At 36.5% G+C, this 17,307-nt stretch overlaps 1 long non-coding RNA gene across 1 annotated transcript in view; it reads right to left on the reverse strand.

Annotated features, from left to right (window-relative positions):
* LOC120243860 overlaps positions 1–17,307 on the reverse strand; it is a 30,615-nt gene that overhangs the window by 12,910 nt on the left and 398 nt on the right. The window contains exons 2-4 of the long non-coding RNA XR_005531409.1: positions 16,147–16,253; positions 14,783–14,945; positions 5,922–6,053 (exon numbers count right to left, since the gene is read on the reverse strand). This is a non-coding gene — a long non-coding RNA (uncharacterized LOC120243860). The remainder of the gene's footprint in view (positions 1–5,921; positions 6,054–14,782; positions 14,946–16,146; positions 16,254–17,307) is intronic.

The following is a 17,307-nucleotide window of genomic DNA, read 5'->3' on the forward strand; positions in this document are numbered from 1 at the left end:
GGCTTAGTCGGTTAAGCGTCTGACTTTCGCTTAGGTCATGATCTCGCGGTTCATGGGTTCGAGCCCCGCGTCGGGCTCTGTGCTGACTGCCAGCTCAGAGCCTGGAGCCTGTTTCAGTCTGTGACTGCCTCTCTCTCTGACCCTCCCCTGCTCATGCTGTCTCTCTCTCTCTCCTAGAAATAAATAAAACATTAAAAAAAAATTTAAAAAAAAGAACTATTTAGGAGGTAAATTGCATAAGAGTTGGTAATTGATTGAATGTGGGACATACAGAAAATGGAAGAGTTAAAGACAATGGTGAAGCATAGTGCCATACCAAATACAACAGAGAATACAGGAGAATGAGTAGGCTTCACAGGAAGTAACGACTTCAGTAACCTTAGATTTGAGTTTGAGGTGTAAGGGAAACATACACGTAGCAGCCAAAGCGCTCTGCAGAATGTTTTGACATATAGCTATAGACTTGATGTCATTACCAAATGGCAGTTAAAACCATGTCAATGGATCAAGCAACTCAGAATGTAGCGAGAATTTTCCCCTCTCGACTCACTGTGAAATTATACTTTTAGAGTGCTTATCTCCACTTTTAACTGTGGACTTTAGATCCAGTACCTACCATGAGTAGATCAATGTGTTTGATTCATCATTAATTTATGTATCTTTGAGGCTGTCTTCAGAGTCTAGACATGGACACTTATGTTAAACGAAGAAGTGCAGAACAACAACAAAGATAAGCAAAGTATCTAAAATGAAATGTATTGACAATTCTTCAGGAATATTTCTTACATTCCAGTGGCTCAACAATAACCCCCAACATATTGATTTCTTATGGAACTTTTAAAATAGCATCTGAATACTTTGATTAGTTAAAAGCAACTCTATTATTTTTGTGGAATGTTAAGTGAAATCAAAACTATTTTCAGAGCAGGCTTCAAGAAAAGAACATAAATAAAACTCTTACAATGACATTTCAGAATCATGTGTGGCAACCATGCAGATTAGCACTGACACACTTTCCAAGAGCTACTAAAGACAGGCCTTATGCAATTGGGCAAAATGAGTGGGTGAATAGTTTTGTCTGTCTTTTTTTAAGTAGAGCCATGACCTCTGAGATTTTCTGTTGTTTTCACTATGATCTATAAACCGAACAAAGTGCTATTTTCTTTCTCACAGAAGCAGTCCGTTACTTGTCTGGGACCAAGGCACTGTTTAGCAATGAAGCCATAGCTCCTGTTGCTTTTAATGGCAAATATAGGCTACCTGTGCCTCCTCTCTTATGTCCCATGTCCAAGGTAAACAATTTGATAGAGCAGTTCACAGGTCTAAGTTTCGACAATTCAAGCCCAGCTATTAATTTTACCATTATTATTCTAAAATCTTGTTCAGTTATGCTGCTGATATCTGTTTTGAGCAGTTCATTAGCTGTCATTTCTTCTTGGAGTTTCTTTGGAGGAGAGCTCTTTCGTTTCGTCATTTTAGTTAGCTTTCCGGCTCTTGTTGGTTTTAAAGACCTGTTATGCTCTCTGTTTCTATGAGCGCTGCTATATCCAAGAAGACTCTGACTTTCCAGGGCCTATCCTTTCAGAGAGTGTTTTTTGAATGGTATCCCTTGGTCTCTCTTGTTGGGACCTTGGTTATTTTATTTTCCTATTCGTAGTGATATTTGGGACTCTCCACCTTATGTACTCTAGCTTGTTTCTTGAGGTAGCCCTCTCAGGCAGGGATGGGCGTGGCGTGATCCACTGCCTCAGGCGGGAGCTCTGCCTTGGCGGTGGTGGGGAGGAGAGTGACGGTGCTCCAGTCCCTTCTTGAACCAAGCGCTGCTCCTCGCTTTTTTGGGCGTGTCAACTCCCCGTACCGGGGGCGCAGCCGAAGTTGGTCGCACTCTTCAACCCAGGCCAGTTCCAATCTCCAAATCCCAGTCCTAAGTTTCGACAATTCTAATTTGACACAACTTTGTTGATGATCTAGGACCCTGCTTCAGAATCCTTCTAATCACGTTGCTCAGCAATAATTAAATTACTACCAATCATTTGGAGTTGACGAGCAAGATGGAAAGTGAGTACCACTGCTGGTCAGGACCGTCCTTTTCCACACTTGATTTAAGGCAGGCATCAAATGTGATTTTCCTTGAGATAAAAAAGCGAACTGAGAATATAAAGATAACCAGAACTGTGTTCCTTCTTCAAGGAGCTCACAGTGGAGTAGGGGAAATAGACATGTGAGGATCCTTTGCATTGACCGTTTAATCTGACTCTACAGTTTAACCAAGAAAGGGGAGATGAAAAAGAACATATGCTTCATCTATGTCACCCTATGCAAGTACATGGAGTACAGAGCTTTTACTTCCTACCCAAACTGAGACTAGGGCAGATAAACTGATTTCATTCAATCACCTAAAGGTGCTGAGAATAATCTCTTTGAAATGTCACAATCAACAGGGATTTAATATTAATAAATACAAAAATTTAGCTGGTTAGACATAAATAGCCAAAATAGCTGATTTACTAGAAATCCTGTATTTGATATGGAACAAATCCAAGCATAGCACTAGGATACATAAAGTGACCATATAAAAAATTTAAGAGAATTCTTCCTTAATCCTCAAAGTGAATCTCAAAAGCACACCTAGTAATGGGCTCCACAGTTAAAGAAGGATGTGGAGAAAGTGGAAGGGATTGGAGAGTCACAGAGATGATTAAAGGGTTGGGAAAATGGGAGCTAGAAATTATTTAGCCTAAGTTAGAGAAGACTACCAGGTTTCTTAATAACAGTATTCAAGCACAGGAAGGGCTGTTATACACAAGATGATGAACAGCTGCTTTCTATCTCAACTGGAGAGTGGACACAAGAAACAGACTTTGATTACAGCATGATATATCTATCTAAGTAGACCTAAGAAAGAACTTTTAAGAATAAAAAATCATTGGATAGGAGACCTCAGGATCCTCTTATTAATCTATTTATTCATTTTGAGAGAGAGAGAGAGAGAGAGAGAGAGAACACACATGTGCGAGCAGGGGAGGGGCAGAAAGAGAATTCCAAGCAGTCTCAATGCTGTCAGTACAGAGCCCTACAGGGGGATTGATCTCACTAAGTGTGAGATCATAACCTGAGCCAAAATCAAGAGTTGGACGCTTAACCAAATAAGACACCCAGGCACCCCAGGATCCTCTTATTTTACCTATTCCTTAAATGATGTTGTTTCACAGGGTGCTTTTCAAATTCTTCATCTCTTTTCCCTTTATATCTTGTCCTTAATTTATTTCATTTACTATGATTTAAATGACCTAGTATAAACTGATAATCACCAAACATGTATCTATATATCTAATCCTCTGTATCTCTAATCCAGACTACTTTCCAAATGGCCTCCTGGACATCAGGTTTCTATCTTTTACTTGTTCTACTATCATAACTGATAGCCCTGTGTCTCCAGTCTTCAATTCCATTCTCTGGTCTATATGATGGTCTGAACCTTGGTTTCGGCTCAGGTCATCATCTCACAGGTTTGTGGGATTAGCCCTATGTCAGGCTCTGTCAGCACAGGGCTTGCTTGGGATATTCTCTCTCCCTCTCTCTCTCTCTCTCTTTCTCTGCCCTTCTCCTACTCGTGTGCACAGGTGTTCTCTCTCTCAAAATAAATAAGTAAACAAAAGATTTAAGTATATAAATACATAAATTTTAAAAAGCAAGTCCAATCATTTCTCTGTTTACAATTTTCTGACAGATCCCATCATTTACTTGCTTTCCATCATTCGGTCCCTTAACCTCTCCAGTATCATCCCCTTTCATTCCACTCTGCTTTACAGATCTGTGCTTTTTTAAGTCTCTGTATTCTTCACTCCTCCTGGAACACACTTATTCCCTTCTTTCTGTAGTTCAACTTCAGTTCCAGGAATTTTTCATTGACCTTACCACATTGGACTAGTAACCATGAGTAAATGCTCATGAATTTCCATGAAAACTTGCCTTGAATAATGTTGTAGTTAATATTAATAAGAGCCTTTCCAGACCTCAGATTCAGTAATTTTTCATTTAGAAAACACCTAAGTAGCTTGCCAACAGAATCTAGTGATCAACCTTCAAAAGTGGTATAAACACTATTGTGTTTATCACACTGGCTTCAGGCTGCAGCTCCTCTGACACTTCTTGCAGCATTTCCTCGGGCATTTCCATCCCGCTCTCCCATCATCATACCAGCCATTTCCATCCCGCTTTCCCATTACTGTACCAGTGCCTTTTCCTCGGATCTCTTAGCCCCTCAGAATTATTGATATACAAGTAGGCACTTTATGTACAGCCTCTTGAACTCATTTCTCACAACATTCCTATGAGGCAGGTAGTGTGCTCATTTTATAGGTGAAAAAGTCACCACCTACTCGGCAGATGACATATATGTATGTGCGTGTGTGTGGATGTAAATACACGAATACATACATATCCTATGAGCTCTGGCCTACTTAACATCTCCTCTTAAATATCTCAAAAGAACCTCAAAATAAAATTTCCAAAGCATGAATTCATAACTTTACTCCCAAATTTTGCTCTTCTGAGGTTACCTGTTTCAGTGAATGGTGAACACTTAAGAGTCATCCTCCACACTTTGCTCTTTTTTAATTCCCATATCTAAGCCATCACCAATTTATATAAGCTTTCCCTCCTAAATATTTCTTAAATTTGTCCAGTTCTCTCCAACTTTACCATTATTAGCTGAGTCCACGTTTTCATCATCTCTTATAATATTCTCTATATCCTTTGGTCCCCTTCTTATCCATTTTCTATAGCCAAAATGATCTCAAAATCCAAATCTGATCACGGTATTCATGCAGTCCCTTCCTCCTACCTCATTCAAAAGCCCGTTAGCCATTTCCCATTGTTCTTATCAAGACGACACACTTAAAGCTGCTATTCAATGCATCACATCCATTCATCTCAAATCCACCTTCTCTCACATCCTGCTTCCCTTCCTCAACTGCTTCAGGCACTCAGGATTGCTTTCTGTCCTTCACACCTGTGAGGACACATTGTTCTGCAGGCCTCCGCGCAGACTGGAAAGCCATCTCTCCACTTTACCACGTTAACAAGCATCTTTCAGATGCCGCTTTCCCAGAGAAATCTTCTCTGATCACCCTCAAAATCCAAGTCTAATCTTTCTATTTCTAAAAGCCCATTCTCCTTCTCTTTCTTCTTTCCATTTGTTTTTGTGATTGATTGTCAACTTCCTCCATTAGATTGTAAGCTTCATGAGAGCAAGACTATTTATTCTCACTCACCATTTTATCTCTAGTACTTATCTCTACTACCTGGCATTCAGTGTTTGCAAAACTGAATAAATTAATCTGTTGGTTTATATTTGCTAGGCACTGATCTAAGTGCCTTACATATATACTTTCATTAAATTTTCACAACAGACTAGAAAGGTTACTACCTTTCTATTATTAATTCCATTTTAGAAATGAGAAAACCAGGGACTAAAGATATTAGGTAATCTTCCCAAGACTCACAAGAAATACTCTACAGTAAAATTATATGCCTATCATTTTGTGGATATCTTTGTAGACATTAATGTATTAACTAATGTAACACTGAGCATGTGAGCAGGAAGAAGTCTCTGAATCATGAATTGATCATTTGTGTCTCTTGAGCAAACTGAAAATCATGAAATATTTAAGAGTCAACAACAGAATCCCACGGTTGTTAGGTCAGGTTACTTAAACAGAAGAAAAAAGTAGGCTGGACCTGAATTGTACTTGTTCAGTGAGCCTAATTGTTCCACTGCCCAGTGAGGCATAATAACTTTGCACAGTACAACACTGCCTGTGACTGGCCTAGGGGAATATATCTCAGAGCAGTCAAAAAACTTATCAAGCCGAAATTAATGAACTGATTCTCATTTCACCAAAAGGAAAACAACTTACCTCACTCCTGCTGACTGTCTTTGTTCATACAGAAGACTCTGCTGAGCCACTGTAAGTAGTGCGACTACTTTGAGCAGTTTCTCCAAAGGTGCTTCTGTTTTTCCTTCTCCACCCACACTGTCTGGCCCACTCCTTTTGAGAACAGAGGTAGAGGGACACAGTCATTCTTTATGGCTCTTGTTTGCAAGAGTAATGTATCAAAGTTCGAAGCAAATTTTTACTGGTTGACCGCAAATGTTTGGAAGAGCTTCGTCTTCATTCCTGGAAGTTGTGTTAAAGATTTTTAAATTATCATTAACATCTTTTATGAAGTCATTTCCATCACTACTACTGAATTCTCAGTATACCTGGGAGGATGATAGAGACACAATTTTTAGGTGACAATAGAGAAAGTCTTCAGAATTCCCACTAGGTTTTTAAGCAGGACTTAAGAAGTAGAAATAATTTGTTGATCAATAGTGTCTTAGATCTGCAACTCAGGTTTGGGCATCCCCAAACTGGGCTTGTTCACTATATTTAAAATATGTTAGATTTTGGATGCTATCTCAAATCAATTCAGAATAGATTGCCAATTCATTATTTCTCAGTAGGACATTTATCTGGAAGGAGAACTTACCTTGCTTACTAATAGAGTTTCTTCCTGGTGGATAAATCTACATAGGAGGCCAAATTAAATATCAGGTGATTGGATGAGCCTCTAATTAGGAATTAGATATTATTACAAAGTATCTGATTTAGTCATTTCCTTGCTTAAAAAAATCTTTCAGTCTTCCCATTGCTTTCAGGAGAAAAAACAAATTTTGTATTGATCTCTCCCCCTTCTTTCTTTTCAGATCTCACCTCAAGCATTTCTAGAGTCCGAAAACACTCGAACTACTTAAAATGTTCTTACTTCTAGGATAAATTTCCTTATATTTTGGTAAAATTCCTGTTTTCCTCTATATTCTCTAGCAATTCAATTTCTTTTTAATTTTTTTTAATGTCTATTTATTATGGAGACAGAAACAGAGCATGAGTCGGGGAGGGGCAGAGAGAGAGGTTCTGCTCCAGAATCTGAAGCAGGCTCCAGGCTCTGACCTGTCAGCACAGAGCCCGATGTAGGGCTCGAACCCACAAACTGTGAGTGAGATCATGACCTGAGCTGAAGTCGGACACTTAACCGACTGAGCCACCCAGGTGCCCCTGCAATTCATTTTTAAAACCAGCAATAATCATTCTATCCTCCATGTTCCCACATCAATTTGTACTTAACTCTATCAACACTTAACAAATATAACTGTTAATTTTACATGTTCTTCTCCCTCACTGAAATAGGAGGTGCTTGGGGGTTGGGACAATCATGTATCTACTAAATCCTGGTGTTCGGTACATAGTAGAAACTCAAAAAATGTCTTTAAAATGCTTGTTGGTTATGTCCACTAAACAAGGCAGCAAACTGAATACCTCCATTCCTCAATAATTCCAAAATATTCTGTTTTATAAAATAAACATTCCTATTTATATTCTACTAGACCAGTGGTTCTCTCAGGGTTTTGAATTATTGAGTCAGTAAAAATAACTTTTTAAAAACATTTTAGAAAGCAATGAAGCAAAAACCATTAAAAATAAAGCTACCATCCATTAACATCATAATTTTAAAATATATCTTAACTCTAAACCATGAGAATGGATATAATTTAAAATAATAGTCTTTTAAATTGAACAAATTTAACTTTATGAAAAATTTTCTAGATTTTTTTTTCATTTCATTTCCAACTGGTAAAAAAATAGCATTTGGGAAACACCGAACTAGATCAATGTCCTCCTCAAAATAATTGTGAAATACTAGGTACCCTTTCATACATTTCTAAGGTAGCATTTGAGATATTTTCATTGTAAAATCAAATTATTATAATGAATGTCATTTCTGGCATGTTATAGACATTGACATTACAAAATAAAATATCTTCTTAGAATAATCCATTCAGGGGTACCTGAATGGCTCAGTAGGTTAAGCATTTGACTCTTCATCTCAGCTCAGGTCTTGATATCAGAATCCTCAGATCAAGCTCCTCATTGGGCTCTGAGCTGGGTGTGAAGCTTACTTAAAAAAAGGAAGGGAGGAAGGAAATTCATTTGATGGAATCTATATAATTATTTGATATTCACCATCATTCATTTAAAAATATATGAACTGTTGGAAAATTTACATTATTCCTTTGCTTCCATTTCACTTCCACACAGTTTTATAATATGACATTTATGCTCAGAAGTTTGTTATCAATTGAAATTCAATTTCAAAAATTTCTATAACTGGAGTGCCTGGGTGGCTCAGTCGGTTGAGCGTCCAACTTCGACTCAGGTCATGATCTCACCGTCTGTGGGTTGGAGCCCTGTGTCAGGCTCTGTGCTGACAGTTCAGAGCCTGGAACCTACTTCGGATTCTGTGTCTCATTCACTCTCTGCCCCTCCACCACTCTCTGTCTTTCAAAAAAAAAAAAAAAAATTCTATAACCCTAAATGTACAACTATCCTGAAACGGGTTGCCGTTATAATTACTAGTGCACACTTCGTTAAAGCAACATAAATATACTGATATTAAACATGACATAAACATTACTGAAAATATATTTCTTAATTAGCTGAGTTTCTCCAACTAAGTCATCTGGTAAGAATTTTGTTTGCTAGGGTAAAAAATAGTTTGTCATACATTTTATTCCCTTTCTTTTTTTTTTGAGACGTGCTGAGAATATTTGTTCACAAAAAATTATGGATGAGGGGAACCGAAGGGGTTTTGTTTTAACTACGTCACAAATCCTTTAAACTCCAAGTTACATGCAAAAAAACCCTTAGTGATCAATTCTTGAAACCTAGTGATTAGCTGACACTGTAGTTAGGTCCTTCTTCATTTTTGTTGAAAAGAAAAGTTGAAACCCATGTGTACAACTATAGCTACCAAGTAATTAGGGACATTTTACTTTGTGTCTCTGGTGCCCCTTTCCATCCTGCAGCAATGTGACACAGTTAAGATTAGGGGTGGGTAAAATGTGGTTTTTGTTTGGGTTTTTTGTTTTGTTTTGTTTTTTTGGTGAAGGGGGAGAAGGGTTTTTGCAAGGGGAAGGTAGGAAAAGAAAACCAGTGTGGGGGCGGGTTCTTCAGCAGCTCAGTTTGAGAAAAATAGTGCATATGGAAGTTGAGAGCCTGACAATTAATTCTCTTTTAAAAAAAACTATGTGTTGGTCACATAGTTCTTAGAAACTCCTTGTAAACTTCCAGAGCTGAGCATACTCCAGTATGAAGAGCACTGGACTAGACCTGAAAGTATATAAGTTTTATTAGCTTTAGTTTCAAAGTGTGGTATTTTCTGACCTTGACATTACCTCCAAATTCTGGGGATAGAACCTAACATATTTGGAATTTAAGACCTCTGTGAAATTATTATGTGAAGTTGTGTAGAAAGTCCTGCTTTAGGGGAGCCTGGATGGCTCACTTAGTTAAGTGTCAGACTTTAGTTCAGGTCATGATCTGGATTCGTGAGTTTGAGCCCTGTGTCAGGATCTGTGCTGACAGCTTAGAGACTGGAGACTGCTTTGGATTCTGTGTCTCCCTCTCTCTCTGCACCTCCCCCCCTGCCCTGCTCACTGGCTTCCAATCATATGTGCATGCATTCTCTCTCAAAAATAAAAATAAATATTAAAGAAAGAGAGAGAGAGAGAGAGAGAGAGAGAGAGAAAGAAAGAAAGAAAGAAAGAAAGAAAGAAAGAAAGAAAGAAAGAAAGAAAGAAAGAAAAAGAGAGAGAGAGGGAGGGAGGGAGGGAGGGAGAGAGAGAGAGAGAGAGAGAGAAAGAAAGAAAGAAAGAAAGAAAGAAAGAAAGAAAGAAAGAAAGAAAGAAAGTCCTGCTTCTAGGACATTTCTTCATAGCACTGAACCTCTTTTTTTTTTTTTTTTAATGTTTATTTATTTATTTTGAGAGAAAGAGAGAGAGCTCACTGGAGCAGGGGTGAGGGAGAGGGGCAGACAGAGAGGGATGGAGAGAATCCCAAGCTCTGAGTTGTCAGCACAGAGCCTGACATGGGTCTCAATTTCATGAACCATGAGATCCTGACTTGAACTGAAATCAAGAGCTGGACAAAACTGACTGAACCACGAAGGCACCCTGGCACTGTACCTTTATGGTCTTGGCACCTTGGCATCTTTCTCTCTTCCATGTTTTTCACCTGGTCCTTCTGAGGGAAACCAGTTGTATTTGTAAACTTATGAAAGAGGTGGATTAGTGTGAAATTTGTGGCTACTGATCAGAGCCTAATTCATCAACCTATCAAGGAAATGAATTTGTGAACCAAGCAGTATCTGTACACTAAATATTTGGGCTCGATCTCCTACAAAAATTGATAATGTATATGTGGTTTTACTAATTCAGTTTTCAATAAAAATAACTATTAAGCCTGTACTCCTACTTTATTGTTCTCATTCTTTACAGTCAATATAAAAATTCATATTGTAAAAATGATCTATTTTTGTACAAGTCATACATAGAAGGCATTTTACTTTTTACTTCATCTCTCTCAAAAGACAGTGAACTCACTCTGCTTTTTGATCAATTAAAAGACAAAGAAACTGAAATCACAAAATGGTTAGCTATCATTAAATTCTGAATTTCAAATATTTTTTTTAATAATACCCACCTAGGGGCACTCGGGTGGCTCAGTTGGTTGAGCATCCCACTCTTGGCTTTGGCTTGGGTCATGATCTCATGGTTCATGGGTTCAAACCCTGTGTCACGCTCTGTGCTGGCAGCACAAAGCCTGCTTGGAATTCTCTCTCTCTTTGTTTCTTCACTTCTCACACACTCTCTCAAAATAAATAAATACTTTTTAAAAAATTTTTAAAAAATGATCCTCACTTAATTTTTTAAATGAATAAATAATTTTTAAGTATGCTCCATGCCCAACATGGGACTTGAACTCACAACCCTGAGATCAAGAGTTGCCTGTTCTACCAAATAAGCCAGCCAGGTACCCCTGAATTTTCAAATATTTTTAATTAAAAGCATAACTTCAAAGATAAAGCAACATTTCATTTGTTTATATTTTTAACGACCTAGTTTTGTGATTGGAATTATTTTTATTTACTAGCTTTAGTTCTTAAAAACTTCAAAACAATCTTACAACTATACACTTTATAGAAATGCCATACACTGTATAGCATGCACATATTAATCAACACTTAAAGCCTCCTGTATTTCTGTTCTAGCAGTTTATCCTGATCAATGTTTAGTCTTTTGTTGAAAGTTCAAGGTTGTGCATACTTAGTGTTTGCAAATTTGTATATTCATATTTTGATTCATTCAGCAAATCCTAACTAATTATCTGCGACGTCACAGTCACTGTTTCTAGATGATGGATATACAGTATTGAGCAAAGTCAGAAATGGTCTTGGCCTCATGGAGTTTTCAGTTTATTGGGGGAACATGCAATAATCAAATAATTACAAATGTTTAAAAACTACAATTATGACAAGTGCTGTGAAGGAGAGTTAAAAAATACTAGGAGAATCTGCAATAGCATATATAAATGTTGGGGTGGTGGTGGTTAGGGAAAGTTGTCCTGAAGAAGTGATAGAAAGATGAATGTGAGTTAATTAGGAGAAAGGAGGGAAAAGCATTACTGACAGACAACAGCTTCTACCAAGGCCAGACAGGTATCAAAGCAAACATGAAGGACAGAAAAAGGCTACCTTCTAGAGGAGAGTGTTAGACAGGAGGGGGAACTAGGCATGAGATGATGCTAGAGTATGAAAGGCAGTTAGATCTTGCTGGACTTTACAGGCATTTACAAACTGTTTTTATATGTAGACAAGCAAAAAATAATTGAAACCTTTGTAGGGTTTTAAGCATGAGTGTGGGTGGGGTGATAGGATCAGATTTGCATTTTGAAAAGATTACTGGCTTCACAGTAGGAATGGATTAGAGGGCAGGGCAAGAATGTATGGTTTACTGAGATAGACTCTTCTCTGAACATTTGGATGTAAATTTCAGACTGAAAAATCAGGTTTTAAAGGGAATGGGACTTTCTAAGAAAAGAAACACTGTTTTTCAGCTTTTAAATATTTTGTGTTTATGTTTTAGGGGCAAAACAAAATGGGTTCGCAGTAAGTGTAGAAAAAGAGAAATGAACAGTACTCCTTCCCAGAAGTTCTGCAAAAAAGTCTGTCATTGATTTCTGACGTTAATTTTTTCTCCCAAAATGAAAATAGCTTTATTGATTTTTTTGGATTATACACCCAATATAAATTATATTCTCAATATAAAGCAGTACAGAAAATGTGTTAGCAAAGTTTTTTAGAAACTGAAGTTCAACTACTGACTGAGATCATTATTGTCCCATGTTAGTATCTCTCCATGCTAGTATTCACGTATGAACTTAATGCATACATTCTAGAGACCATGGCTACCAATAAATATTAATAAGATGAATTAACTATTCCCATTATATATGTTAATATATTGCTTTTTTCACTCAATAAGACTTGGACTTATAAAAATGCCATATTAACCTTTTTAATGGCTGGTCAATAATTCTTTACAAGTGTGGGCCATAATGTATGTAAATAACCCCACATGATGGAAGCTCAAGTTTTTTATTTAGGCTTATAAACAGTGCTAAAGTGAATATCCTTGCACAGATATCTTAATAAACCTGTCTAGGATAAATTTCTAGAAAGAAAATTGCTGGGTAAAAAGAAATATTTTTTTTTTCTGTTTTGATACATATAGCCAGCCTAACATTAAGTTGTTCCTATGTACATTTGCAATTATATTTACTTTGCTATACTTGTGATGGATTAAAAAATTACTTATTCACTCCTGTTTTTTATGCACACTCCTGTGATTACACTCCTGTGACTGGTCAAGTCTGCACATCTTCGCATATGTTTATTAGTCACTTGCATATCTTCTTATATAGTTTTTTAAAAAAATTTTTAATGCTTATTTATTTTTGAGAGAGACAAACAGAATGCAAGTGGGGGGGGGGAGAGAGAGAGAGAGAGAGAGAGAGAGAGAGAGAGAGAATCCTAAGCAGGCTCCAGGCTCTGAGCTGTAGCACAGATCCTGACACAGGACTCAAACTCACAAACCCAGATCATGACAGAGGAGCCTTAATGGAATCAGCCACCCAGGCGCCCCTATCAGTCTTTTTCTTTAAAAGACTTGATTTTGTGTTCTACTTAGAACTAGCTCTTCCACTGCCCAATATTATAAAAATACTTCCCTATTTGTATTTTCTTTTGGTACTTTTTATAGTTTTATGAGCATTTCTGGAAGACAAATCACACTAATGACTTTTATTTAAAAAAATTTTTTTTACATTTATTTATTTTTGAGAGACACAACACAAGTAGGGGAGGAACAGAGAGAATGAGACACAGAATCCAAAGCAGGCTCCAGGCTCTGAGCTGTCAGCACAGAGCCTGATATGGGGCTCTAACTCACAAACCACGAGATCATGACCTAAGCCAAAATCAGAGCCTTAACCAACTGAGCCACCCAGGCTCCCCGATACTAATGACTTTATTGAAATGTTTTTTTCCTTTTGTAAGAAATTCCCCTTTTAGAATTTATCCTAAAGACATAACAGACACAAAGGTTTAGTTTCAAGGATATTCACTTAAGAATTGTTTATAATGACCAAAAAACTGTAAACAATGATAAACTCAATAACAGAAGACTGGTTACATCAATTATGGTATATCCATTAAAATGACACTAAAAATATTTAATCATATTAAAACATACTAATAACTAAAAGCACAAATATGCTAAGATCTGATTCATAAACACCAAAAAACAATTTTAGCTAGACACAGAAAAGTAAGACTGTATTTACGCAACAGTGATTAGTTTTGATTACTGAAAATAACGAGTGATCTTTTCTCTTATTTTTTTCTCCTATGAGCAAGTTTAAAGCATGAAAAAAGTTTAAAATTTAGTGCAGCTATGATTACACAGATATAGTATACCATGTGTATGTTAGTCGCTAAGGGTGCCTTAGACTAGAGGTTGTCTTCAACCTTACAAATGTGACGTTTGCCTCATCCAATAACCTTGAGCAAGCTGGTTAACCCTTTTGTACTTGAGTTTCCTCACCTGTTAAATGAGGATAATAATACTTGATTTAATTCAAAAGGAAGTTGTATAAACTCTTCATAATTCACTACATGCTACATTGAAAATGGTGTTAATAATATAATATTGTTTATATTCAACTACATAAACATCATTGCTTTTTCAGCCTAAACCCCTTTTTTGGGGTGTGACTGACGTACAAAAACCTGTACATATATTTGCTAAAGCTCTTATTATTTTTTTAAGTTTGTGTATTTTTTTTTAGTCATCTCTACACCCAACATGAGGCTTGAACTCATGAGCCTGAGATCAAGAGTCCCGTGCTTTTCTGACTGAGCCAGCCAGGCCACCCACTGCACTACTGAACGTATATAAATTGGAGATAAATATATACCTGTGAGACCATTACCACAATCTATACCATAAACATATCCATCACCTTCAAAACTTTTCTACTGCCCACTTTATTTTTACTTTTTTGTGATAAAGACACTTAAGATCTACCTTCTTAGCAAAATTCTAAGTATACAGTATAGTATTGCTAAATATAGGCGCTATACTATAAAGTAGATCTCTAAGACTATTCACCTTATATAACTGAAACGTTGTACCTTTTGACTAATACCTCTCATTTCCCTCTCCCCCCAATCTCTGGCAACCATTACTCCACTTTCTGCTTCTATTAGTTGACTAAATACTTCAGAGAAGTGGTATCATGCAATATTTTCCCTTACGTGTCTGGCTTATTTCACGTACCTTAATGTCCTCCAGTTTCATTCATGTTGTTGCAAATGACAAGATTTCCCTCTTTTTTAGGACAGAATAATATTCCACTGTATATATCTATGATCATTGTTTTGAACGTAAATTCAACGGAAACATTATTTCAATGCCTTTAAAAATCATGCTTTTTACTTAGCTAAGGAAAGAAAAAAGAAGAAACGGGAGAAAAAGTTGTCTACCAAATTAAACTACAAAGGAAGATACATTTTTCCACAAAGATATACTAATTCCCTACTATGTGCCAAGCGGGGATGGGGTAGGGGATCATAAGAGTGAATAACACATAGTCTCCATTCTCAGGTACTTCATTCTGCTAGATGGCACATGTCAATCCCACAGACAGAATCATAGGCCATTGTCCCTAGAACTAAAGAGGCAAAGTGCTTCCACCAAAGCAGTAACTGACTGTCAAGTTTATCCAAGATCAGATGAACCAGGTATAGGATGTCAGCCTCACAGCAGTTAAAATGAGGCGGTACCAAGGTAACCTACAGCCTTTTACAGAGCCTAAACTGAAATTAGGGGATAAATTGGTTGGGGAATGCCCCATTCTTGAGGGGTTCCCCTGGTAAGCATAAGGGGGAATTCCCTTAAATATGGTAGAACCCCCAACAGTAAATGTAGGGGCTAAGGGGGGAACAGATCCCTACTTGCTAGCAGGAGACTGGAAGGGGTGGGGGAATTCTTAAAAACTCCATTTACAGAACAGGAGATCCCCTTGTGCTACTCAAAGTTCCCTCATACAGCTGTTTTGAGACATTTGTGATTACTATCCTCTTGAACTTTGATTCTGATTCCATCTCCCTTAAGGTTTAGAGGAAGACCTTAATATACCTGTATCTATATCTATAAATACATATATATATACACATATACATATATCAGGAAGACCTGTATATATTTATGTAGGAAAACAATAAAAATATAAATACATACACACACATACATACACTACACACTCACACTATTTGGCCATTAGGGGTTCAGTAGTCCTATAATTTAAGTCATTTATTTGTACCATTTGAATCTAGAGTTCATTCCTAATTAATCCATGTTTAAATATAATTCCAGACAGAAGACAGGTAGATTTTACAAAATATAAAGTAAGATACATGTCTGAGAAAAATACAGTCCTGACACAACTCACACCAGTAGGGATTCAAACATTTTTGGTGGTACTAGTGCTACCAGAAAGCAAAATTAATAATACTAGCATAAACTCCTACTATGTCCTCAACATATAAGATGAAAAGAAGCAAAAGGTTTAATTTAACAGTTTTGGAATGAAAACAATGTGTAAAGTTGAAATAAAAATTCTTAAACCCACTTTCACTTACCATGATTTTAATCCTAAATAAGCTATTAACTTCAGTGATTCTTTCTTTCTATGGGAGAGGCACCGGTGGTTAAAATACAGTAAATAATGCATTTATTTGCAAAGTGCCTAGAATTGAAAAAAACGTATTAAGGACAAAGTATAGTATTATTATAGCATTCTTCCATATATTACACAGAAGCACATAGTATAGGCACCCAAGCGGGCAGAATTCTCTTTTCTCCAAGGTACAAATTAGGTCAATGTCATGATTCTACTGTCGCAGACTTTCCGATAACTAAAACAAAGTAGGATGAAATGAAGAAACAAAACCTCCAACAACAACATTGATCTGAGGATCTATAACAGAATTTGAAGCTGTTGATCACTCCTGGGAAGGTCACAATACGGGTAGGTGATAATACGATCATTACTAGAAAAATACTTCAAAGCCAACATCTTTTTGTGGAAGCTTAATAGCATCATTCTTTACATTAAAATTACACTTCATCTAAAAGACAAAACTAATTTTTTTTGTTTTATATACAACACTGTTCCTTTATACTGATACTAAAATTATAGAGAATTAAGTGGAAGTTGCTTTGAATAAATCTATACAATCAATAGTATATATGAGTCTGGATGTACATGTATATATTTACCCATCGAAAAATATTAATAATAATGGTATTCTATAATATGTCTGGGGAAATGTTTTATAAAGCTAATCTTGAGAAACATCCCATATTCCAAATTCCACATTATATATTCCAAGCTTTCAATAATTTTCTTATTTGAAAAATAGAAATTTCAAAAGAACATTATCATAAAACTTGAGGGCCTAAAAATTGTAACACATGCTCTTTATTAAACATAAAAATTTCCCATTAATATTTAATGCAGATTAAGGCCTCTAACCATAGATAATTTCTAAGTGCAGTTTGTGTTTCCAAATTATCTCTATGCACATCCTAACATATACGAATGTAAAAAGTGCACCCTGTCATATAAATGTATTTTTTCCCTTTTTCCAAGAGTAACTGACCTTTAACCTGAAATAGGTTTGAAAAAAATAATTTAAAACTTCACATTTTAAAATAATAAAAGGAGCCTATACAGTTTAGGATTTGCTAAATTTAGCATATTAAAATTTCAAAAATAGGAGTTCTCTACATTGGAAAAC

This window comes from Hyaena hyaena, unplaced genomic scaffold (genome assembly GCF_003009895.1).
Source record: "Hyaena hyaena isolate Hyena2069 unplaced genomic scaffold, ASM300989v1 scaffold_358, whole genome shotgun sequence".
NCBI lineage: Eukaryota > Metazoa > Chordata > Mammalia > Carnivora > Hyaenidae > Hyaena > Hyaena hyaena.